This window comes from Prionailurus viverrinus, chromosome C2 (assembly GCF_022837055.1).
Source record: "Prionailurus viverrinus isolate Anna chromosome C2, UM_Priviv_1.0, whole genome shotgun sequence".
NCBI classification, from domain to species: Eukaryota; Metazoa; Chordata; class Mammalia; order Carnivora; family Felidae; genus Prionailurus; species Prionailurus viverrinus.
This window is the reverse complement of record NC_062569.1, coordinates 108510673-108538002: the sequence shown is the minus strand read 5'-3', so window position 1 is coordinate 108538002 and position 27330 is coordinate 108510673. Positions and strand designations below refer to the sequence as shown.

Below are 27330 nucleotides of genomic sequence, written 5' to 3'. Positions count from 1 at the left end.
CTATCATCTTTCTACTAGTGGACAGGAGAAAGGACTAGAGTAGGGAATAACTAATCCTTTTATGTAAAAATCCTAGAATGATAGAAACCATTCAATCATATGAATCTGAGTGGCCAAAATTGATTTACATAACCACATCTAGGAATAATAAAGAGCAAGATATGAGCATTTAGCTGAGTGACCACAGGCTTATCCAAACTCTATTACTAAGAGAAGAATGGAAATTGAGAGATAACTAGCACTCAGCTAAGCTTGGATTCTTCCTGGTTCTATTTTCTTATTTTTCATTATTCTCTAAAAATAAACTCTGGTTTGTAGATTACAGTGTTCTCCTTCCTGTGATAGTAAGAGCCTTAGGATAATCATTAATGTTCTGATTTTACTGCCATGCTGCAAATAGCACCTGTTATGAATATTGATGCCAGTTATAGTATGCACGCACACTTAAAATGTTTAGCCTTAATGATTCACAGGAATGTCTTACACACCTGTCCATCTTACTCCACTCTATGTTCCAACAGCAGAGTTGCTGTAATAAGTATGCCACACTTATTAAAATAATGATAAAAATAAAGCCTAATGATTCCCATTTCATGAACCAACATATTAACTTCTGTTCATCTACTTCTACCCAATAATATAAGGAAAAGAAAATAATAGTCTAATCTTGGTCAAACTACTTACTGCACTTTAAATGATATTTAAAGGAATACGGTCTTCATTATATGCTGGTAGCTTTAGAACCCTTTTCACATTTTAGGATACATAGCTCTTCTATCCTGAGGTTTTCTGCATTTCCTCCAGTATTTTCCTCCCATGACATAATGTATAAATTTCTATTAACGTCACAATTAGCATGCAGTAATTTTCCTTCCTTTCCTCTAAGAAAACTATGTTATAGCTTTTCTCTTCTCTCAGAGTTTCCTAACTTGACAAGTCAACTGATTTCACTGTAGCGTAGAATGTTCTCACTTGCCATCCCTAAAATTTAATCCACTTGTATCCACATACCCCTATCATTGCTTACTTTAAAATAATTTTTCTTCGTTTGGTAATAATCCTACTTTTGCTCTAAATTTAATTTTATTTTGCCTTCTTTAACATTTCTCTCCTTAAATTAAACTCCATGCTCCATAATCAACTTTGGATTCCATGCTGGTTCATTCTCAGCAACATAAAAACACATTTCCCTCCAGCTATCACCATTTTGCCTATTTTCAACATTTCCTAAAATTTTATATATATAGCAGTTTAACTGGCATAAATTTCATATCTTAAAAGAGTTCAAGTTAAGTCGTATGCATATACATATGAAATCATGACCATGACAAAGATAATGAACATACACATCCTCTGCCTAAATAGAGCTACATACTTAGTTCCTTTTGATACTCTTTCCTTGCATCCATCTCTGTCCTCAGATAATCACTGATCCACACTTTCTGTCACTACAGGTTTTTATTTTCCTGCAATTTCATATAAATTGAACAATACAATATTAATCTTTTTGCCTGGTTTCTTTAACTCAGCATAATTATGTTGATATTTATCCATGTTTTTATATGTATCAATAGTCATTTCGTTTCTAATGCTAAAGTATTCCATTGTGTTGGTATGCCAAAATTTTTCATCCATCCACCATATGAACATCAGGGCTGTTTCTAATTTTTGGCTACTACCAATAAAGCTGTTATGAACATTGGTGCACATGTTTTTGTATGGACAAGTGTTTTCATTTCTCTTCAGTTAATATCTAGAAGGAAGAACGCTGGATGATAGGGGAATAAAAGATATATTTTACTTTTTAGAAACTGCCAAACTATTTTGAAAGACACTGCACCATTCACATTCTTATCAAAAGGTACAAGAGTTATATTTTCTTTGCATCCTAATACTTAGCATGGTCATTTTAACTTTATTCATTCTAATAGATATATAAAGATATGATAGCGTTTGGTACTTCCCTAATGACTAATGATGTTGAATATCATTTCATATGCTAACTTAATATCCATATATTTTGTTTGGCCATATTTCTATTCAAATATTTTGCCTAATTTCTTTTCTTCTTACTGAGTTTTGAGATTTCCTTATGGATTAAGGATAAAAGTTCCTTATTAAATACATGGTTCCAAATACTGTCTCCCAGGGGCACGTGGGTGGCTCAGTTGGTTGAGCATCTGACTTCAGGTCAGGTCATGATCTCACGGTTCATGAGTTCAAGCCCCACATCAGGCTCTGTGCTGTCAGCTCAGAGCCTGGAGCCTGCTTCAGATTCTGTGTCTCCCTCTCTCTCTGCCCCTCCCCCATTTGCACTGCATTGTGTCTCTGTCTCTCAAAAATAAATAAAAACTTCAAAAAAAAATTTTTTTAAATATTGTCTCCCAGGTTATGGCTTGTCTTTCCATTCTTCTAATCACGTTCTTCAAAGGCCAGAAGTTCTTAATTTTGATAAAGTCTTATTTTCTTTATGGATCATAGTTTTGGTATCATAAACAAGAAATATTTGCTTAAATCAAGTTCAGTAAATTTTCTTCTATGCTTACTTTTAGAATTTTCACTGATATATGTTTTACATTTGGATTGATGAACCATTTTATATTAATTTTTGTAGATGTGACATGTGTCAAGGTTCAGTTTTCTTTATTGCATACGGATGTCCAATTGCCTTAGCATTATTCACTGAAAAACACCTATTCTTCATCCTTTAAATTACTTCTGAATATTAAAAATATTATTTAATAATAATAATCAGGTAACTATATTTGAGTGGGTCTATTTCTGAGCTTTCTCATCTGTACCATTGAAATATTTGCTTACCCTTTCACCAATACTACATTGCCTATATTATTACAGCTTTATAATACCTTAAAATGAATGGGGTGATCCTTCAACTTTGTTTTTTCAGAATTTTTTTTATCTAGTTCCTTTCTTTTCTGAATAGCTTTTAAAATCAATTTCTTGATATTTACCAAAAAAAAAAAAACTTGCTGACATTTTCATTGGGATTATGTTAAATCTATAGGTTAAGATGGGGAAAATTAATGCCTTAACCATCCTTAGTCTTCAATATATGGATAGAATATATCACTCCATTTATTTAGATCTTTGATTTTTCCCATCAATGTTTTGTACTTATTAGTTTGCACATTATGCAGATATATTGTTAGATTTATACCTAAATACTTCAATTTTTTTCTGTAATTAGTATTTAATTCCATGCATTCATAAAGGAATATTACTGACTTTTGTGTACTTTCTAAATCCTTGCAATCTTCCCAAACTCACTTATTACTAGATTTTTTTGTCAATTCTTTAGTGTTCTATATAGACAATTAGCTCATTAATGGCTACTGATAATTGTATTTGTTCGTTTTCAATCAGTCTGACTTTATTTTTATGGACATATTGTAGGCACCAGTTACTTCACTATGTTAATAGAAGAGCTACAAAAGGACACATTTTTCTTGCCCCATACTTAGGGGAAAGCATTTATTGTCTCACCTTTAAGTATGATCATAACTGCATATTGTATAAAATTGCCCCTTCTTAGGTTAAGGAAGTACTTTTCTTTTGCTACTTTACAGTTTCTTTGCTTTCATACTACTGGGTTTGGAATGTTCTTTACGTATTTTGAATAGAAGTCATTATACATTAATATTTAGGTATGAGAGAATTGGTTTATACTTTGCATATGCATATCCATTTTATAATAGGACCATTTTATTGGAAACATTATTAATTATCAACTGGTCTGTCTTTATACCTTTCTCCAAAATTATTTTCCTTTTATGTGCAGGTCTATTTCTCCTTTCTCTATTTTATGCCATTGATCTATTTGTTGGTCTTGATGCCAATACCTCCCTCAGTAACATAGCTTTATAGTAAGTCTTGATGCCAGACAGGATAAGTTTCCTAACTCTTCTTTTGTGAAATGATTTGAGTATTCAAAGGTCCGTAGGAAGTCTAGTCATCATTTTTCATAAAAGTCTGCTGTCATTTTGATTGAGATTACATTGAATATATAGATCAGTTTGGGGGAGAATTAACAGCTTAACTATAATTTGGTTTCTAATACATAGATACTATATAGAGACATAAATATAGATACATGACTATATACTAAATACAAAACACATTTCTGCATTTATTTAGGTCCTTAATTTCTTTTAGTCATGTTTTATAGTTGTCAGTGTTCAGGTCACACACATCTTCACACTGATTTAGATCATGGTATTTCAAATTTCTAAGGCTATTGTAAATGTTATGGTTCTTTTTATTTCAATTTCTGATTGTTACTAAAACATAAAACTGAATTTGTACTATAATATGAAGTAAAGCTGATTTTCCATATTGGTCTGGGGTCAAACAGTTATAGTAGCTCTTTTGTAGATTTCATCACATTTATTTTTGTTACAGAGACAACCCTTTCATCTGCACACATTGAAGGATCACCCCACTCAATTTTAATTTATTATTTTCAGTATGATTTTTAAAATCAATTTTACTTGCCTTATTTACTTGCACTGGCTGGAACTTTCAGTCAAATGTTGAACAGAAGTACTAAGAGTGAATATCTTTGTTCTTCCTTATCATAGCTTAGTCAGTCTTTTATTATTAAATATGATGTAAGTTATAGATTTCTTTGTACATGCCCTTCCTGAGGCTGAGAAAGTTTGGGTGTAGTGTTAGTTTGCTGAGAAATTTTTATCAAAATGGGCATTAAATTTTGTTGTCCTTTCAGTGTCTATTGAGATAACATGGCTTTATTTTTAGTTTGTTGATGTGATGAATAACATGACTTGATTCTGTCAAATATTAATCCAACACTGATTTCCTTAAACACCATTTAGCCAAGTTTTATGATTTGCTATAATTGTGACAAGTTTGTTTGCATCTATGTTCATGAGAGAGACTGTCATGTAGACTTCTTATTATGTCTTTGTCTATAACGATTTTATACTAATTCCAGCTTGGTAGAATGAGTTGGGAGGAGTTTTGTATTCAATTTTCTGTAAGAATTATGTAGAATTGGTAATATTTCTTTCTTAAATGTTATATATCATCTCCCAGGAAAAACATATGGGCCTGAAGTTTTCTTTGTGAGAGGTTTTTAAATAAAATTTTAATTTCTTTGATAGTCCTTTAGGTTATATATTTCTTCTTTAGCAAGCTTTGGCTAATTTTTCTCTTTCAGGTGATTTTTCCATTTTATCCAAGTTTGTGATTGTATTGCTATAAAACTTTTCATACTAATCCTTTATTACACCTTAAATATCTGTAAAACCTGTAGCAATGTTAACTTTCTCATTTTCATTTCTTATAGTTTATGACTTCATTTTTTTTTTTTTTCTGATTGGTCTGGCTGGGCAATTGTCAATTTTATTGTTCTCAATGAACTAGCTTTTGGTTTCATTGTTTCATTGATTTTTTTCTCTACTGGTTGGCTCTTTTCTATTTCATTAATATATGTTTCCTATTATTCCCATATTCTACTTTTTTATGCTAACTTTTCTCTAGTTTTTGAAGGTGGAAGATGAGGTCATTGATTTGAGACCTTTCTTATTTTCTAATTTAGCCATTTAGTGTCATAAATTTCCCTCTAAGTTCTAGCAGCATACTACAGATTTTCGTATGTCATGCTTTCACTGCCATTCGTTTGCAATGATTTTTAATCTCAATTTTACTTCTTTGTTGTACCTACATTATTTACAAAAATGTAATTTAGCTTGTAAATATTTGAAGATATTCTATGTTATTTTTTTATTGTTGGTATCTAATCTGACTCCACTGTAGTCAAAGAATATACTTTGTACAATCAAAATACTTAAAAACCTATTAAGACTTGTTTTATGGCCCAGAAAATAAATCTTTCTTGGTAAACATTACTGCATTTGTAAACCATGAGTATTCTGCATTGTTGGGTGAATTGTTTTATAAATGTCAAAATATAACACATTATAATTTGCTACAAATTATAATTATAACAAATTATAACTATTGTTGATTTGTAACATATATATATAATTTGTAACATATATAATTATATATATATATAACATATATATAGATGAACAGAAGTTAATATGTTGATTCATGAAATGGAAATCATTAGGCTTTATTTTTATCATTATTTTAATAAGTGTGGCATACTTATTACAGAAACTCTGCTGTCAGAACATAGAGTGGAGTATATTATATATATATATATATATATATATATATAACATACAGAATTATAACAAATTATAACTATTGTATAATTTGTAACAAATTATAATTATAACAAATTATAACTATTGTTGATAGTATTCTCTGAGACTTCTATATCTTTCCTGATTTTCTCTTTAGGTCATTGAATGAGAGGTTCTGAAATCTCTCATAACAATTATGAATTTGCCTATTTCTCCTTGCAGTTATATAGGTTTTTGTTTCATATATTTTTTTTTAATTTTTTTTCAACGTTTATTTATTTTTGGGACAGAGGGAGACAGAGGATGAACGGGGGAGGGGCAGAGAGAGAGGGAGACACAGAATCGGAAACAGGCTCCAGGCTCTGAGCCATCAGTCCAGAGCCCGACGCGGGGCTCGAACTCACGGACCGCGAGATCGTGACCTGGCTGAAGTCGGACGCTTAAGTTGGACGCTTAACCCCTGTTTCATATATTTTTAAGTTACATTACTCAATTCATAAATGTTTAGAAGTATTATGTGCCTCATGATTTCTATATATTTATAAACTGACCCTGGTAATATTTGGTCTGCTGTTTAAAATAAATGTAACTATTTGGAGCGCCTGGGTAGCTCAGTCGGTTAAGCATCCAACTTCGGCTCAGGTCATGATCTCACAGTTTGTGTGTTTGAGCCCTGCATCTGGTTCTGTGCTGACAGCTCAGAGCTTGGAGCCTGCTTCTGTGTCTCCCTCTCTCTCTGCTCTTCCCCTGCTCATGCTCTGTCTTTCTCTCCTTCAAAAAATAAAAAATACAATAAATATAACCATTCCAGCTTTGTTTTTAATTGTATCACCATAGGATACTTTTACCTATCATTTTATATTTAACCTGTTTGTGTCTTTACATTTAAAGTGGCTTTCTTTTAGGCAGCTAGCATTTGGAGGCTTCAACTATATATTTTTTTTCTTTACAAATGCTAGTTCTCTGGTGAGATTTTTCATTCTGAACACATTAATCATAGTTATGTCAATGCACAAGTCTAGTAACTCCAATATGTGGATCACCTCTTAGATCTCTTTTCGTTGTCTTTTTTTCTTTCTTGGTCTCTCTCTCTCCCTCTCTCTCTCTTGCTCCTCTCCCTCACCCCCCTTCTTCTTCCCCTCCCTTCCTTCCTCTTTTTGCTTGCTAATTTATTAGTGAATGTTGGTCTGTTTTTTTTTTAATATAAAAATTGTTGAGGCTTTGGATTATGATATCTTCTCCATAGATGATTCACAAAATCCTTTCCAAGGAGCTACAGCTGGAGTGAATGACCTTACTCCACTTAAATTCTAAGCTAATTCCAGATGAGAGAGGTTACAAACTTTGTCAAGTTTGATCTACCTATTTTGGTTCCAAAAGGGATTCTTCCTACCTGGCAGGCCTTAATTCCAATTGCCGACTTGCCAGCCCTGAGAGATTTCATTACCTTCTTGACTGAGCTTTCCACCTATTTTCTGCTGACCTTATTGGCCTCTTGCCTTCTAAGCTTAAATAACTGTTAAATGTCTCAAGGGTAAAACCTAACAGAATGCAAGGCCCACCCCACTACCACTTTACTTATTAGGAAACTTTGATCCTGGAGGCCTGGCTTCTCTGACTGGTCTAAAATTCATTTTTATATGAAAAAAAAATCATATAAAACAGGATTCTGTTAATGGCATTTGGAGGTCACTTTTCCCCTAGGATACATGAGCCTTTTGAAAGAGGAAGCTGAGAGTCTAAGAAACTTAGCAGTGCTTTTGCTATTACCTGTACCTGTGAAAATGCCTGTTTCTTCTTTTTTGAGATTCCAAATGGATGTATGTTAAATTTTCCATTTGTATCTGTTTATCTCTACTGAATTTCTTTCATTTTGTCTCCCTTTCACCATTCTGAATGCTTTCTTTGAACTATGACACACTTACTAAATCCTCTCTTTAACTTGTCCAATCTTCCCTTGAATTTATCTGTTCTATTAGTCAGTCATTAAATTTTTATTTCTAGAACTTCTATTTGTTTCTTTATGTAGTATCTGATTCTTTGCCATAATTCTCATTTTTAAAAAAATAATGGCTGCTTTCCAATACTGAGGAGACATAGCAAGGCACAAATTCTAAATGTTCTATGAACTCAAAGCTGGATAAATAAAGCTCATACACAAGCAAATCATTGCTAAACTGCTGAGAGTCAAAACAAAAGAAATATTAAAAGTAGCAACAACAACAAAAGTCATGTCCCATGGTGCAATGATCAGACTAGAAGCTCACCTGTAACATTTCGGTTTGAAATAAAATAAAAGTAGGTGTTCTACCAGGACCATGTTCACAGAGACACATTCTACAAGGTGTACTCATGTGGAGGGGACACTCAAATGTGCCTGAGCCTGGGAGAGGTAAAGAGTCCATTTCAGAGCACACTGCTTAAAACTAGAAGGTTCCAGGTTTAGCCCAGAGATCGGGTTTAAATAGGGTGATGGTGAAAGTAATAACTCAACACCTAAGAAGGCCCAAAAAGGAAGGGCTAATGGAAAGCAAATCTGAGAGTATTTTAGTCAAACTTCAAGAACTTAAGATATTTGTCTCTTCACAGAAAATGCCTTTGGATTTGTTAAAAAAAAAAAAAGAAGAAGAAAAAAGAATTATGAACTTGAAGATCATCAGCTTGGCCATTCTATCAACACTAAAACACTCTATTGTGTTGATACAAATACAAGGCATATATGGTGTTTTGGATTATATATTATATGTATATTATATAGAGAGGGGTTAATTTTCAAATATGAATTCTTTAAAATAAACTGTTTCCACATTTCCCTCATTCATTTCTAAAACAATCATGTTTACCATTTCAATCTGTGTTTACCAAGTTTGAAATTGTACAACTTTTCTATATAATTAAATGCACACTTTAGATTGTGAAATGCATAATTATAACATGAAATATGTATGTCCTCTGGAGTAATATGCATGCATCATTTACTACATAGTGAAGCAGATACACTTTTAATTAAACTCTATAATGTACAATATAGGACCAGAAGAATTATGCTCTGAATAGCCAATTCTATAAACAGTCATAAAGTCATTACATAAGTGCCTATAAATCATTCATTGAACATTCCCTAAAGAGGAGTGAAGAGATGAGATGTTTGATTTTAATACTAATTTTATGATATAATTTTCTTTTTGTTCTAAGCAGTGCAACAGTTGTACATTCCTCTAAGGATATAGGAAACTATTGATAATAAATAAGGCAGGGATGATCTAGCTCTCCATCTGCTGACTAACATACTGTTCCTGGCACTCTGCAATGAAAGCATAATAAATGAAAGAAACATACTTCTTAGTCCTAGGTTTGGAAAGAGCTTCATCTGCACACAGTGCAGGACATCTGCTGTTGATTCCTTATGGACCAGCTACATAGTCATTTCCAGGTGTGATTCAAGATGCTAACCACCCAGGGGGCTGTAGCTGTTTAGAGAAGCAATTCTCACGCTGTAGAATGATGAAGATTCTGTTGTAATATGGGGAACACTGTCTGGAAAACTAAAAATCTGAATGTTTGCAAGCCACCGGGTGGCTCTGGTATAAATGACACAATACGTCAGCACATGCTGAAGTTCAGTGCATTTTTACACGATAGGTCAATAATGCAGGGTCAGCAGACAGAATGTGTATGGGATACATGATGGTTCTTGCCTCCTCTATCTTCCTTTATGTTTATTCTTAAAAAAAGGATGTCATACCACAGCTTATTAGAGAAAACTGTGTTTTCAATTTCACTATAAAAGATCCCCATGTGTATATGTCTCATTGGAACACTATTCAAGAAATATAGTGATATTCAGTTATCAGGCAGGATGTTCCCAATATCTACCAAGTTATGGAATTCTGAGCAGGATTCCAGCTATGTGGCAATGAAGTGATTTTCATGGATGACTTGTATATGAATTGATCTTTTTCCTATTTCTCATATGACTAAATCCTAGCCTACTGGTGAGCTTCAGAGTATCTGGCAGATGTCCCCTTTAAAGAGAAAAACTTTATTCTTTATTATATGGCTTCATTGTGCATAAATGTGAAAATAGAAATAAATATAATTATCTAAATAGAAGAAGTAAATCAGAAATTAAATGTACACATTTTGAGAAAGAGATGTCTGCCTTTCATCTTAACAGAAAATCTTGAAATGGGCAACTTGAGGTAGTTCTTAAAATCAAAAGGCAGTTACACATTTTTAAAGAAATTAGCAGAGTAAAAATTCAGGATTGCAAGGTACTGATACAATAGGGTGATTTTCAGGGACAGATAGAAAGAACTATGACATTTTAGGGGCATCTGGGTGACTCAGTCGGTTGAGTATCAGCCTCTTGAATTTCGACTAAGGTCATGATCTCACAGTTCGTGAGTTAGAGCCCCATTGTCAGCACAGGGCCTGCTTGGGATTCTCTCTCCCTCTCTCTCTCGCCCCCTCCCCTGCTTTCTCTCTCTTGCTCTCAAATAAATAAACATGAAAGAAAGAAAGAAAGAAAGAAAGAAAGAAAGAAAGAAAGAAAGAAAGAAAGAAAGAAAGAAAGAAAGAGAAAGAAAGGAAGGAAGGAAGGAAGGAAGGAAGGAAGGAAGGAAGGAAGGAAGGAAGGAAAGGAAAGAAAAAAAGGGTGAAATTTTCATTATTGCACATTTTAGGTGTTATATTTTATGCTTAAAATGCTATGACATATTAGGCAAAGTTATATCACCTCGTGTATGGCAAAAAGGGAGATTATTTAATTTTTTAAAACCATTTTAAAGTTCATTATTCAAATTTTCATTCCCATAAATTTTGATCTTGACAGAAATTGTTGTAACATCTTACTACTTATTTTGGACTTGAAGGCAGCCAAGAGATGTGTTTCTTTTTGTTCTGGATTTAGAAGAATGATGACTTCATGGGATAAATTCAGAGTTCCTGATGTCCAACTAATCACCCGCCTTGTACTGAGAAATGAAACAGCCCTGCCAGTCAGAACAAGTCTCTTAAAAATGGTCATGAGGAGAAAGGCAGTAGAGGACTAATATTAAAAACATACTTTTTACTTTAATTTTTAAAATTTTAAATCCAGTATAGTTAACATAGAGTGTTGTATTAGTTTCAGGTGTACAATATAGTGATTCAAAGAAAAAATACGTGTGTGTGTGTGTGTATTTTTTCCTATATATGTAAAATACATATTTATACTTATTTATATAAGTATATAATTATACATTCTATAAGTTTATAATATATATGTTAAACTTTGATTTTTTCCTGAGACATTAAGGATTCAGAAAAGTTTTATTGGGGCACAGGGGTCAGCTGTCAACTTGCTCTTTCAAAACATTACCTTGTGCTTTATGAGAAACTGAGCATTATTTTGAAGATGAAGACTACATCTTACTGACCTTTGAATTATCAGTACACAAAATGTCCTATTTCTAGCATCTAGTTCAGTGCCATACACAAAGTGGCTGCAATTATATGGGCGCATGCACACAAGAGAGAAAGTGAGTGAGAGAGAAGGAGGGAGGGAGGGATAGAGGATTATATGATTTGGAAATTCTTTTGCATTGTCTAGTAAAAGCCTTATGTGGTCCAAATCTCCATTCTCTTCAAAAAGTTGATAAAAAGGAATACATTCTATAGAAAGGGAGTGTCAAGTGTAGGGTCTCCCCAGGGTTTATACAAAGTTATGGCACTTCCAGGCATGCCCTAGCAGAAGCTTGCTATTCCATGAAATGACAAGAGGCGAGGAAACTATGTACTGCTCACTGCTCTTTGTAAGTCCCACTGCACTGAAGCACACTAACTGATGTTTACCAGTCTCTCTGTGACAGTTTGATTATCATGGGGCTAACTCATCTTTCCTGGTGAATATTCTCCCCTGCTGTGCTGGCTGGTGACCAGGTACAGGTCCTAGATAACCCTGGCTGGTCAGGTCACTAGGCCAAGATAATAAAGCCAATGTGGGGGTGGGGGTACAGAACTGGTGTCAAGAACGAACTTTGAATAGTAGAATATCATTGGCAATCTTGCTAGCCTGTGCAGTCTGCTACTAGTGAAACCACTTCATGTTTTTATTTCCTTTAAAGAGAAAACTTTAAAGATCTACAATAGTGATCAAATAGCCTTGATTTCTAATTGCTGAACGTATTTAAATATAGATGAGACAGACATTAGTTGAAGAAGAAGATTTATGCTGATCAGCATTAGCAAATTTCAGCAAAATGATTCTTCACGCATTGGACTGTGATTTATCTTCAAATACATTTTTGGGGAAAGTTTGGCAAAATATGTATATAGATAGTCATGTTCATTATACTTCAATGGAAAATAATTTTTAAACTTGAGCAGATGGATTTTAGGAATGAAAGAGTTGTTGCTGAGTATAACTGAATTTTCTCTCTTATCTATAGCAAACCCACCAAGACTCCTTTAGGCAAATATGTATTATCAAATAAGTCACTGTACTAATCCTTTCAAGTGTCATTTTTTTAAACTGCTTGCTCTAAACTATATAAATTTATTACTATCCCTACCATAAATCCACTCCTAGATTCCTTTACTGTGGAATTATTTATTGTTGAATACATATGTTTGCTATATTGCTGAGTTTAAAGTTGCCTCACTCCAGAGAATTTTAACCTAAGCTTAAAAGTTCTTGAAAGGGTGCTGAGAGCCTTTCTGTCATATTAAGGATATGAGTTTCCACTTGGTTATTTTATTTTTCTTCATTCCCACTTTGTTAAACATACATGAGGACATATATCTGGCTAGTCTCTAACAGAGAGGGTTTGCTTTCCTTTTTTTTTCCAGCAGGCATAATCACATTTCTGGAAAGAAGAAATGGTGATTTAAAACAGCTCAATATCTCTTGTATCTGAATAAGGACACTCAGAAATGATGCACACTCACAGTTTTCACATGGCTCTGAGGTGGTTAAATTTGGCTCCTCAGTCAAGGAGGCATTAAACACAGAGCAGATCCATGGGCAAAGCAAAAATAACTGTTATGTGGGGGCTGTTAGACTGGCAGTAGATTGCTATCTAGGGATCTTCACTCTCTGTTAAGTTCCTTCTCACACTGTGTGGGAAATGGCAGGAAGAGATATTTTAGCCAAGATACAAAAGAAAATATACATTGCTCACAACAAGGCATAGAAGATCAGTCAATTCTTTAAAAGCCCCTTGGAAAATTCAAAGACCACATTCCCTTTCGGAATGTTCTATTAGAAGTGTCCTAGACACAACTTATGGTCATACCTCCCCTGAATTGGTTCTAGAATAAATGCAGTAAGAGTGTATCTTCCTGCCCTCTGCAAGTTAAGGGATTTCCTTGTCCAGTTATAAGAGTGCCTATATCACGTCTCTATCTCTTATTGTTCACATACCCTGGTTATGTAATAACTGAATTCTATTTATATCTTTAAATGGTATTGGATGAAATTTTTCAAAACCATTATGCCAATTATAAAAGGATTCATCTGACTATGAAGGTAAATGTATAATTTATTGCCCAAAGTTGGATGCTGTTGGAGAATGAAATAGGAGCTCTTAGTAATTATGTTTAGAACAACAGTAGTAAATTGGGCCTTTTATGGGAATACCAATATATGGTCATCCCAATCATAAGAGAATGATTTAGACATGTGGTACATTCATCAAATATAATCAGGCCTCAATAGTGTCCATCAACTCTGCCTATTGAATGAGATGAGAATCAACAAGCTTCTCTAACAAAACGATTGGAATTGGAACAAAGCAGAGTATTTTAACATTTTACTCTAAAAAGAGGTTTTACACAGTATCTGGCACTTAAACTTAAATAAAACAAGGTATTCAACAGTTAGTTCTAAATCTTATTGAAAAGTAGACTATCAACTACTTCTTTAGTAATAAAACTGAAAATAAATCAGGAAGTCTTAGTTCTAGTCATACTCGAACTACTATTTTCAATTTTTATACATTCAAAAAATTGTTTATTTATTTATTTTGAGAGAAACAGAAAAATCATGAGCAGGGCAGGGGTTAGAGAGAGAAGGAGAGAAAATCCTGAGCAGGTTCCACACAATCAGTGCAGAGCCTGACACAGGGCTCAAACTCACAAACTGCAAGATCATGACCTGAGCCGAAATCAAGAGAGGGATGCTTAACCGACTGAGCTACCCAGGCATCCCTATTTTCAATTGTTAATTTAGAAACTGAAGTTTTAATTTTATGTACTCAAAGATTTGGCAAATTATGAGTTAATATATCACTTTCAACATTCCTTTCCAAATTTGGTATTTTGTGATTTCCACTAACTCTATTTTTCTAGTGAACAAGATTAGATCCTAGGAGATACTGGAACTTCTCTCTCTTTTTTTTTTTTTTAATAGAACTAATTGTCAAGTTATCTACCATACCATGTATACAGTGTAGTCTTGCTTTCAGGAGTAGATTCCATGATTCATTACTTACATACAATACCCTGTGCCCATCCCAAAGAGTGCCCTCCTCAATGACCATCACCCATTTTCCCTGCTCCCTCACTCCCCCACTCCCATCTACCCTCAGTTTGTTCTCTGTATTTTAGAGTCTCTCTAACTATTTTTTTTTCCTTCCCTTCCCCCATGGTCTTAAGTTTCTCAAATTCCACATATGAGTGAAAACATATATCTGTCTTTCTCTGACTGACTTATTTCACTTAGCATAATACCCTCCAGTTCCAACCATGTTGTTGCAAATGGCAAGATTTCATTCTTTTTCATCGCTTAGTAGTATTCCCTTACATAAATATACCACATCTTCTTTATCCATTCACCAGTTGATGGACATTTGGACTCTTTCCATAATCTGGCTATTGTTGATAGTGCTGCTATAAACAGTGGGGTACTTATGAACCAGCACTCCTGTATCCTTTGGATAAGTTCCTAGTAGTGCTATTGCTGGGTTGTAGGCTAATTCTAGCTTTAATTTTTTGAGGAACCTCCATACTGTTTTCCAGAATGGCTGCACCAGTTTGCATTCCTACCAACAGTGTCAGAGGGTTCCCCTTTCTCCACATCCTCACCAACATCTGTTGTTTCCTGAGTTGTTAATTTTGATACTGGAGTTCCTGATACACAGGGAACTTATGGAGAATGAACATAGGCAAAGTACCATGAGACTCTTTACATTCTGCTATTGCATCATATTCACTCTTTAGTTCAGACATAGTGAACTACTTGAATTTCTCAAAACATCCCTTATTCCTTTACACAGTCTGTTGCCTATGTTAAGAATATTCTCCACTCTTCATTCCCTCCAACTTTAGCTATATCTAACTCCTAGTCATCCTTCAAACATTGATCCCCTACCCTCAATCTGAACCCTTTCACTGCAGTGCCATAGCACTCCGGGCATAATTCCACCATAACATGTCTCACAAACTCTATTATAAGTGTTCATTCTTTTTATTTCCATGCTAAACTCTGAGCTACATGCCTTTTCTACCTCTGTATCTCCAGCAACTAATCTAGTAGTTCTCAAATAGAATGCATTCAATAAACCATCAACTGAATCATGAAAAGCAATTATTCCTCTCCCAAACAGAAATAAATCTGTAACAAAAAAATATTCCTGTAGATGCTTGGATAAGATATTCATCACATATATTATCATATATGTAAATCAAGGTGAAAATAAGTTGAGTTTGGACAGCACTCTATGCCTTACAGAAATCCTTACAATTTATACCATTGGAGCTACTGCAAGAAAAACACTCCATAAAAGCAACAATGTGTTTATGATACCAAGACACTGTGTTAGGCATAATAATTTAGAGACTAAATTGACATGAATGGTTTCCAAGATGGCTCTACTGTACACTAAATTTTGCTCTATAGTGTTTTGGAGAGGTTTCATAGAGTAAAAAAAAAAAAATCTATTTTATTTCTTGCTGTGTCTTCATAGCCTCTAAACAAGCATTCCATTTATTTTATCACTTTTTATAAAGCCCACACTCTCCTCTCCAGCATACATACATGCATCTGCACATGAAAGCTAATTTTAAGCAGGCTTAACAGAAATTCTCTTTAAACAATGTTAAATGGACTCAAAATAGCATAGATCTCAAATACCTTTCGTCACTTATAAAGTCATGTGGAATCAACATCCTCTTAGTAATTAAGTCTCAAACATGGCAATCATTTCTTTTTAACTTACCTTTTTCCTAACCATTGATCTTTAATCAATTGCCATACTTGATGAATTGTAAACTGATATTTCTCAAAACTATCCATTGCTTCCCACACTGCTTCTACCCCTATGACTTACACATTGATTAGTCATGTTTTCCTAATTTGCTATGATTGATATCAAATTTACCTGCTTAATAATTCCAACCTCTACTCTCAGATTATTTTCCTTAAAATACTGCTTTTAGCATTCTTAAAGTATTCTAAAACATAGAGTAACAACCTATTATGTACAATATATAGTCCAAATTCAATACTCTAGCCTTTTAAAGGCCTTCCAAAATCTGGCCCCAACCAATTTTTCAACTTTCTCCTCTAATGCATAACATAAATTCTCCTTTTTGGAGGACTCTGACCTCAAAACGTGATTCGTCAGGCTATATTTACCCCTGTTTTAACTCTTACCACAAATTTGTTCATTATACCGCTTCAGCTCTGTATATTCCCTTTCTCCCTCTAGAATTGACATTAATGTTCTGTTAGTACCTAAATGAAAATGGTTACCATTTGTCTCCAGCCATCAGTCACTAATAATTACTGCCTCCCTAACTGCTCCTCCTCCCGACATTACTTCAAAAGCCATGGGAATCTCTCCTTAAACTGAAACAGCTTTATACTCTTAGCACAAGTGCTCATTACTGTGTTCTCTTCAGGCTGCCTGATGACTGAAAAAAATATATCCTAAGGAAAAACAGGTAGGGTCTTTGCTTCCATATTTAAATGGTCTTCCTTATATGGTTAGAAAAAACAATACCCTAATCTCTAGTAAAATTTACCTTTTCTCCTTCAGTGCTAACTTCAAAAAGAATTTCCAAAGAAAAGTGAGACTTTTCTTATTACTTATCTTTTCAGGCATACAAATGTTCTAGTACACTGAGAAGCATATTAAAGATAATGGTGGGATAAGGGGCATTTTGCCATTCCTTACTTACGCTTGTGTAGTCTGTCTTGTCCTTTATCTTGGTCTCAAAGTCCTTCTTTTCACTGTGCAAGCCTAATGTTATTAATGAAACAAAAGCAGTAACATGGTCCAATGTTAGATTAAATGCCACAAGAGCAGTATTTGGGTCTCTTCTATATCACACAATTAAACCAAGCACTCATTATCTTGGGCGCTGAATATTTTCTCCTTAAATATGACTGATATCTCTTACTGTTCACCTGTAAAACTGTATTATTTTTCCACAACTCTCCATTCGCCTTTCTCTCCAACACCGACAAAGACCTAAATTTCCCCACTCCATTAACTTTGCTCTTGGCCAAGTAACTTGCTTCAGCCAGCCAAGGGATGTGGGAAGACATGAAAATACATGTTCTAAGTTTCTACTGGCTTTCTTTCCCACCTGTGATCCACCATAAGAAATGGTTGTGACTGCAGCACATAGTTAGTTACTCCACTTCACCTTGGTCTCCAACACACAAACATCTGGAGCAGACCTAAACCCAAGCCTAGTCAAACTAAGCCAAGAAGAATCCCAGACAGCCTACTGACCGTTTAGTAAAAATTAAAAGTTTGTTTTAAGCTAATAAATTTTTGGATTTGTTGTTTATGTAGCATTCTTACAGCAAAATTTAAGATATTTCTTGCAGACCTATGATCAATAAATAGGTTTCCATATACATAGATGATTTATAAATGCTATGGTATAAAAATATCTTCCAGTCATTGTGCTGAGCAAATAAATCAAAGATTTTATAATATACATTGTGTAATTGTACTTTTATGAAGTTGTAGAATAGGCTAAACCAGTCCATGGTGATAGAAAGTAATTATTCGAAGGGTGGGACAGAAGGGGTTTGAACAATAACCTGCTAGTACAGGCAATCATCTACTTAAGGAACTTTTTGGAATAATGTAAAGTTTCTAAAATTTGTTATAGATGTTGATTACATGATATGTACAACTGTCAAAACTCAACAAACTTAAAAACTGTGCATCTTAGGAGTGCTTGGGTGGCTCAGAGTGTTGAGTGTCTGACTCTTGATTTCAGCTCAGGTAATTATCTCTTGGTCATGAGATCGAGCCCCAAGTCAGGTATCTGGGCTCCACATTGGCTGTGGAGATTCCCTGTCTCCCTCTCCCTCTGTCCCTCTCACACACAAGCTCGCTCGCTCTCTCTCTCTCTCTCTCTCTCAAAAAAATAAAAAATAAAAAAAATAAAACTGTGCATCTTAGTAAATGTTAATTATAAATCACTAAAAGAAAACCCATTAAATATTACCAGCTCACCCTTGAACTTGACTCTTATATCTCAACATTTTCACTTCAATGCTAATAGGCAATGACAATACACTAAAAATCAAATTGCTAATTCCACTCACCCCTTAAGAAAGTAGGTCTTACAAATCTATGTCTCATTCAGTAAATGGCAGCTCCATTTCCCCAGTTGTTTATGCCAAACAGTAAAAAAAAAAAAAAAAAAAAAAAAACCAGCACTGATTCTTATCTCTCATATATACATCCAACTCATTGACCATTCCTCACCACTTCCTCTGAGAATACCTTGGCCCAAGGCACAGTCAACTCTCCCTTATCATTTTGTAAGGGTCCTAATTTCTGTGACTTTTGATGTTTTTCTTAATATAGTAGGAGTTATCTTTTAAAAAGCATGTCAGATCATACAATGATCTACTCAAAATCATCCAATGACGTCCATTTAAATTAAAGGCAGGGGAAAAAAAGAAAAGTTCTTAACATATAGTTTCCAAACCCTACATGATACGTGTTTCTTCTATTTCCCTGAACTCATCTGCCACTCTCCTCCTCATTCCTTAGTTCCAGCCATACTAGTCTCCTTGCCTTTTCCGAATGTAAAAGAAGACAGCCGCCTACAGGACACTGCATGAATACTCTTTCCTTAGATAGCCATAGTACACATAGTAGGTTCTCAATTGACATTTGCTAAAATGATAAATGAAAATGCCTTTTTACATCCTTGTTTTTTTCCATTTAGTTTCATCCGGAAGCATCATGATCTCCCAGGAGTTATTCTGGCTTAAACACTAGCTCTGCAAGCACTTGCTGCTTGTTCAACCTAATTAGCATTACTTACAAAGGAAATGTAGAGCAGCCCAGTGCAAGTGTAAAGAAAGCATTAATCAACCTGAGAGCAAAGCTTAAAAGCAAGATAGTAACAGAACCTATTTCCCAACTCCTTTAATTATTCTGGCAGCCACAAACAAAGTAGGCTGATGAGAGAGGATGGAGGCACTAAAGAGAGCATTGCCATGATTCTGTCCCAAGGAAGTCATTCTTTCTCTTACTTTCTTCCAGGTTTCTGGCACCTCCACCCTATCCAATTCCTTCATCCCCCATATGCACCTAAGTAAATAGTTCCAAATCTTTATAAAGTGAATTCAATCACTCTAGAGGGGAATATGCCTGCATTCTAAAATTTAAAAGCCTGGCTTATATCAGTTAAATGAAAACAAAATCTCATTCACTGCTTTAACACAGAGAGAAGGGAGCAGCTATGAGCCAAAAACAGTATCATAATGACAACCCAAGCACCTGAACACATGTTAAGACCAATTTTCCCTGTTTAACTTCTTACCTTCTGGTTCTTCCAGCCATTAATTCACTTAATAATAGCAATAAAATATAATTTTCAAAAAAAGATTAATTTGATTCACACACAAACATAAAATGAATAATTGTCAAAGATTTTAGTCAACTCATTAATTAATGAGTGAGCCAGTAGACACTAAAACCAGTTCAAATGAGGGTTTAATTACAGAGATCTGTATTCTCTACAGGACACATTTCCTTCATATCACCGTGAAAAAAATCACTTGCATTGCCGTCAGCATTATGGTTTTCTGCAAGTTAACTTCTATCTCCAGAGTTGTTCAGTTGCTAGTGAAAGACATAATGATACACCCCTATGGGACTGAATAATCTCCAGTGAGTCCACTAAACAATGCAAGCATACCACTCCAAAGACACCAGAATTCTATTTGCCCATTTCCAAGTCATCGGAAGTGTTCCCTGACATTAAAAAAGGAATTGCCTTACTTCACTATAACTTTAAAAACAAATTATACTGAAAAGTCTCCAGAACAGTGAAATAGTTTAGACATGTTTATTATACCAGAGAAACAGTATGTACATCTTTTCTCTTCAACTGTTTGTTGACTTGTGACTTAAAAATTTACTCTCTGGCAGACTGACTTTTTGAAAAACAATTGCAACTCTCTTGCTGCAGTGAAGTCATCATTTGTCATCAGTGTACAATGGCAAAAGGGTGAGAAAGTAACAAGAAAAAGGGTACCGTAATACTTTATTTACATATATTGTTTTCCATTTTTCATTTCCGTGTGTCTGTATCCTGAGTGCTCCTGCCGGCAAGAGAAAGGCTCTATTCTCTTTGGTAAAAGTGAACTCATTGAACAATGCCACATACGTAGTATAATACTGTTCTCACAGTTGCACTAGGCACATAAACATAAACACCTCCACTCTTAAGAAATTGCTCTTTCAATATTTTACACACGGTTGCCAGTGTTGGAAAAGAAAATTTTCTCCTTTACCCTCCAGGTCTCCTTAACCCTCCATAAGACAGATTGACAAGAGAAAAACAAACTCAATTACATATGCACTGGAACTCCGTAAGACAATGAGACCCAAAAGACAAGTTGGCCAGTTGAGGTATACAGGCCATCCTGAGCTAAGGAATGGGATAGAGGCCTGGGGCTTCAAAGGGGAAAAGGGTAATTCACAGGACAATAAGAACAAATGCTTAGTAATTGGATGTTTGCCCTGTTATACAGATAGGTCATTCAGATCAAAGTTATTTCTGGTAATATCTCTCTCTGAGCCAGGCCCCCTTGTAAATCATTTTAGGTGCTTTGTAAAAGGCTTTCTTTTTTTTTTATTTAAATTTTAATTAGTTAATATACAGTGCAATATTGATTTCAGAAGTAGAATTCACTGATTCATCATTTATATACAATACCCAGTTGAGCACCCAATGCTCATCACAAAAAATGTCCTCCTTAATACCCATCACCCATCTAGCCAAAAGTTTTTCTTGTATCGGCTGGGTCTTAATTGCCTTGAGCCCAAAATAATCCACATGCCAAAGTGGCATAGTTTGGGGTCACATATTTTGTTCTCCTTCACTATTAAGCATTTGGATTTTACATTTCTTAATGCTCTCAAATAAAGAAATGTTTAGAATTTTACATATACTTTCTTTTAAAAAAAGTTTTGTTTTGTTTTTGTTTTTGTTTTTGTTTTCAACTTTAATTCCAGCATAGTCACCATACAGTGTTATATTACCTTCAGGTGTAGAATATAGTGATTCAACAGTTCTATATATTATTCAGTGCTCATCATGGCAAGTGTACTCTTAATCACCTATTTTACTCATCCCCCTCCCAACCTCCCTTCTGGTAGCCATCAGTTTGTTGTCTATAGTTAAGAGTCTCTTTCTTGGTTTCTCTCTTTTTTCTTTGTTCATTTGTTTTGTTTCTTAAGTTCCACATTGAACGAAACATGATATGATTTCCATGTTGCATCCATCCATGTTGCAAGTGGCAAGATTTCCTTCTTTTTTATGGCTGAATAATACTCCTTTGCATTTATATACTACATCCTCATTTATCCATTCATTTGGACTGCTTCATATTTGCATATACTTTAAATACCTTCTCACTCCAGTGGCTTAAAGAATGTCTTCATTTAAAGTAAATAAATCGAGGGGCTCCTGGGTGGCACAGTGGGTTAAGCGTCCGACTTCAGCCAGGTCACGATCTCGCGGTCCGTGAGTTCGAGCCCCGCGTCAGGCTCTGGGCTGATGGCTCAGAGCCTGGAGCCTGTTTCCGATTCTGTGTCTCCCTCTCTCTCTGCCCCTCCCCCGTTCATGCTCTGTCTCTCTCTGTCCCAAAAATAAATAAACGTTGAAAAAAAAATTTTTTTAAATAAATAAATCGAAATCAATTAATCAATATTACAATATTAATATTTCAAAAATTTGAAATGGATTGGCCTGTGACATCACCACCACCAACAACAAAGTAACGTGATTTTTTTCAATAACTTACCCAGTTTTACATATTGGTTCTGAACAATTTTTTATAGAATATCAAATCTTCGACAGGGTTTCACAAATCATTATTATTTGCTAAATACACACTCATTTTCCTGGTTCATGCTTCTAAACTCAACCACCCTCTTACTATGTCATATTCTCTCAAGGATGAATTGACATCATCTATTGCCGTATGAGGAATCTTCCTTTTAGTAACATGTATCTTCATTTTATTTTTCTTCTTTCATTTGGTGTAATGAAAATATCATTGTTCACATAAACCTGCATCCAGATCATCTGTACTAGCATCAAAAATCAGTTCCTTTTGATGTTTGCATCAGTTTTATATTTTTGTATGAACCTGACATCTTACTCATTTTATTTTTATTTTTTTAACTTTTTAAATCTTTATTTATTTTTGAGAGAAAGAGAGTGCAAGCAGGGGAGGAACAGAGACAGAGGGAGACAGAGAATCCAAAGCAGGCTCCAGGCTCTGAGCTGTCAGCACAGAGCCCAACACGGGGCTCAAACCCATGAATTGTGAGATCATGACCTGAGCTGAAGTCAGACACTTAACCAACTGAGCCACCCAGACACCCCTGATATCTTACTCATTTTATTTGGCCTTTAGTTTTTAATTGTATGATTAATATTTACTTGTTTTATGACAAAATTACTATTTCAATTTAATCCTGACAAATTTCTGTATACCTGAATAAATACTGCATGCACCATTCATTATTTCTTGATATGCCAACAATCCATGATGACAATCAACATTTAAATATATTAAAGTATATTTATTTACATTAAAATGTTTGTATTACATTGTATTAATATTTACATTAAAATGTTATTTTAAATATACACACACATTCCTGTGTAAGTAAAAGCAGATGTCCACAGAAAGATGAGACACTTCAATTGTGAATGCCAGTAGCTGTAAAATCTATACATTTATAATATTCCATAACAAAATAATTCCTTTTTAAGATATATATGATTAATACCTAAGATCATCTGAAGGACAAAAATTCAAACTGTTTATTAATAACATTAATTCTGATAGTTCCCATTCCTCCAAATATGTAATATTATAAAGAGAATTCATCATTGATGTGAGAGCAGAGAAGGCAAAACAATCAGCACGAATAAAAATAATGAAGCTATTTTGAAGAATTTATCTTTAAAATTACTTGTCTTTAAATAAATTAAAATGTAATATTTTTGAGAGGATAGAGGATTGGGACTGGCATAATTTGTAAGAAAAAAGATAACAGACAAGATATTATGACTCAAAAGTAATGATTAATATTTTTTGCATGCTTGTTAGTTTGCAAAAGGCATTTCTTAGGTGACTAGCCACTGTTTATAAATTCGGTCTGTAAATGTACTGTTCTGTATTTAAATGCTAACATTAGTAAAAGGGTTAAAAAAAACCCTCAATTCTACTGAGACATTTAGCTAACTCAGAGACTAGCATGCCAGTTATCTGCAAGCTATGAGGCACTGTCCTTCAAACTTAAGTGATATCCAAATGAAATGCAATGTAATGATTTTACTGGACTCTGTGTCAATGCGTGTTACATTTGTTTTGATACTATTTAAAATGTATAAACCTAACAGTAGATACAAGCACTTGTGAGTATAACTTTTTTAAATAATAAAACAAACTATAAATACAAATGATTCTAAAAAACAATGAAATTCAATAACATCCATTATTTAATGTGATTTTTTTTTTCCTGAAACCAATTCACTGACTTCTAATATGAAGTTTAAAAATAAAAGCAGTAGCACCAAGTTCAGGCCTAGATTTATTCTGATTCTTTATTTTGGCTTTAGTAAAATTAAGTCAGAAAATGGCTACTAACATAAGTATACTGTTAATAACTTGAAAATATATTTGCTAATTCAGGATAATTCCAATTTGCATCTAGCCAAAACTCTTCTTGTGAGCAACTCTCAAAGGCTAATGTTAGTAAGATATCTTTAAACACTGCCTCACTCACCTGAACATAGATTTAGCTTTATGGCTTTAAAAAAAATTATGTTAAATATATATATCTAACCCATATTGATAGAATAAGGAACATAACATTTATTTTATATTGACCAAAATACTTATTGCCAATGAATTTTCACAAGTTAGTAATAAATGTGATTGACACATTTCTTTGGCTAGCAATGAGCAGTACTGGTGATGACAGAGTTGATTTCTTTGAATTTAATATATCAGGGCTCAGAATACATTACTCACAAAATGTGATGCTTTGGCATATTGAACATCTTATGTTGAAGGAATCTGAGAAACATCCGGTGTAGAAAGACTCTTTGAACCCCTTTTTCTTCCCTGAAGCAGGTCATAGGACTTTCATGTGAGAGGTGTCCTCCCACATGCAAAGGAAAAAAAGCACTCTTATCCTCAAAGACAGACAGATGCTGAGAGGAATCCGAATAAACAGGTCTTGCTAACCATCTTGCTACTGAAATAACTGCACTTGCACATGTCCTATCCAAGCTGTAAAAATGATGGTAATCAGCAGCTCAGTAATTCATGAAGATACTGAATAACTCAGTATTTATCCCAATAATATTAACAAGCATATAAATTTGCTTATTATTGATGATCATTGGAATACAATTTTTTATAAATTCTTATACAAAATTCATTAACCTCTGAAAATATGTTTATGTACCCCAGCAGCCCAAAATATCCAATTAGAGGACTATTTCTATGAGGTTAGAGTACACAGGGACAGATGAGTCTCACATGGGTTATATTGAATTGTTGATAGCTGAGGTAGGGTAAGGATGAATGAATCTAGAGCACAAGACACCAGCTGAGAAACAATATTAGTTTGAGGTCAGGATAGGGAACAACATATATCACAGTAGAATTTCTGGAAAATCAGGAGGAAGCTTTAGAATTTGGGGTGTGTAGGACTGCAGACCAAGAAAAAAAAAAAGAAAATAGAGAGAGGAGAAAATTACCACATAACCTAGGGTAGGCTCTGGGGATTAGCCAATTTATCATTACTCGAGCATGGTCCTGAGGAAAAGCAAGGATATAAGTATTTTTTGGAGCTGATTTCTTTACTAAACACAAGTTATAAAATAATTTAAAGAATCAGCAACTCTCAGCATTTGCTCATTTTTTCCTGATAGAATCAAGTCTATTTATTCTCTGCATGCCTATAACAATACTTTATAATGATGGAAATCAGCAGAATTATGTAGATTTAATTAAGTATAAGCATAATTAAATAAAAAAAGAATCCCTGAAATAGCTTTTAACATCTCAGTTAAAAAGGAAGACAGTATTCGGGTCAATGTTTTTGACTGAAGCTATATAAAGAAACTACTGAGCTTCAAAAGTTATTTGACCATCTGTCTTCCCTTAATCAGGTTCTAACAGGATAGGTTGTAGGCACAGGGCATAGAAAACAGTGTATAAGGAAGAGTTTCAGAAAGAAGAAGAAAATAATCCTGAATTGCAAAAGACAGAAGTAATTTTAAGGCCCTGGATCACTTGTTTGAAAAATATTATAAAGAAATGAATATGCTTTTCCTCTTCATGAGTGGTTTTTTTTTCCTTTTTTTTAAAATTTTAGATTTTCATCTATACCATAATATTAAAATTAAATTAAAAATTTCTACACATATTTTATGATAAATTTGGATGGAGCAATTGGGATCACAAAATTAATTGTGTTTCTACTACCCTACCAAAATGGAACTCTCTGTTTTACATGTCACCCAAGAATTCACATTGAAATCCTCTAGACTCAGACAATTCATCTTTTTCAAACCCCTGAATACAAATAAAAGTTTTTAACAGATGACTCTGAGTGGCTGCTAATTAATACTCTTGGCCATCTCTTGGTCCTACCACTGAGTACCTCCTATGTTGCTCTCCTACAAATTATGCAGGAAAATATCTGTAACTCAGTAATACTGCAGCCAATATTAACACTCAATAGCCTGGCAAGCACTAGAACAAGTCTATTTAGTTAAAAGTCTCTCAAATAGCTAAAGAGTTGGAGTTACATCATAGATTAGCACTATCTTTCATTTAAAAAAGAAATCTGAATAGACCAACACCAAATAAATAAATTGAATAGATAATTAATAACCTTCAAAAACAGAAAGCTCCAGACTCAGATGGGTTCACAAGTGAATTCCACCAATTAAAGGAAGAACTTTTACCAATTCTTTCTCTCTCTAAAGAAATACATCCTTACTCATTTTACGAGACCAGAATTAACCTTAAAACAAAGATGAGACAATAACATTGCAAATAAAGAAAACTGCAGACACAATACCTCTAAAAAAATCATCAATAAAATATGAGCAAGTCATATCCAACACTGTGTAAAAGGAATTATATACCACAACCAAGTAGGATTTATCCCAGGTATGTAAGGCTGGTTCATAATTTGAAAAATTACATAACCATCACATAAAAAGGCAAAAAAAAAACCCTCACAATTACATCAATAGATATAGAAAAATTATGACAAAAATCTAACACCATTTGTGATAAAAATTCTCAGTAAGGAATAGAAAGGAACTTCCTCAATTTGATAAAGGATATCTATTTTTAAAATCCACAGATAATATACTAATGATAAAAAACCTGAGGGGCACCTGGGTGGCTCTGTCAGTTGTGCATCCGACTTCAGCTCAGGTTATGATCTCGCGGTTTGTGAGTTCGAGCCCCACGTTGGGCTCTATGCTGATAGCTGGGAGCCTGGAGCCTGCTTCAGATTCTGTGTCTCCCTCTCTCTCTGCCCCTCCCCTGCTTGTGCTCTGTCTCTGTCACTCAAAAATGAATAAATGTAAAAAAAAATTAAAAAAAACTTGAAGCCTT

The 27330-nt window shown here is 34.1% G+C and overlaps 1 pseudogene; it reads right to left on the bottom strand.

Annotated features, from left to right (window-relative positions):
- LOC125174500 (zinc finger protein ubi-d4-like) overlaps positions 1-27330 on the bottom strand; it is a 106657-nt pseudogene that overhangs the window by 69871 nt on the left and 9456 nt on the right.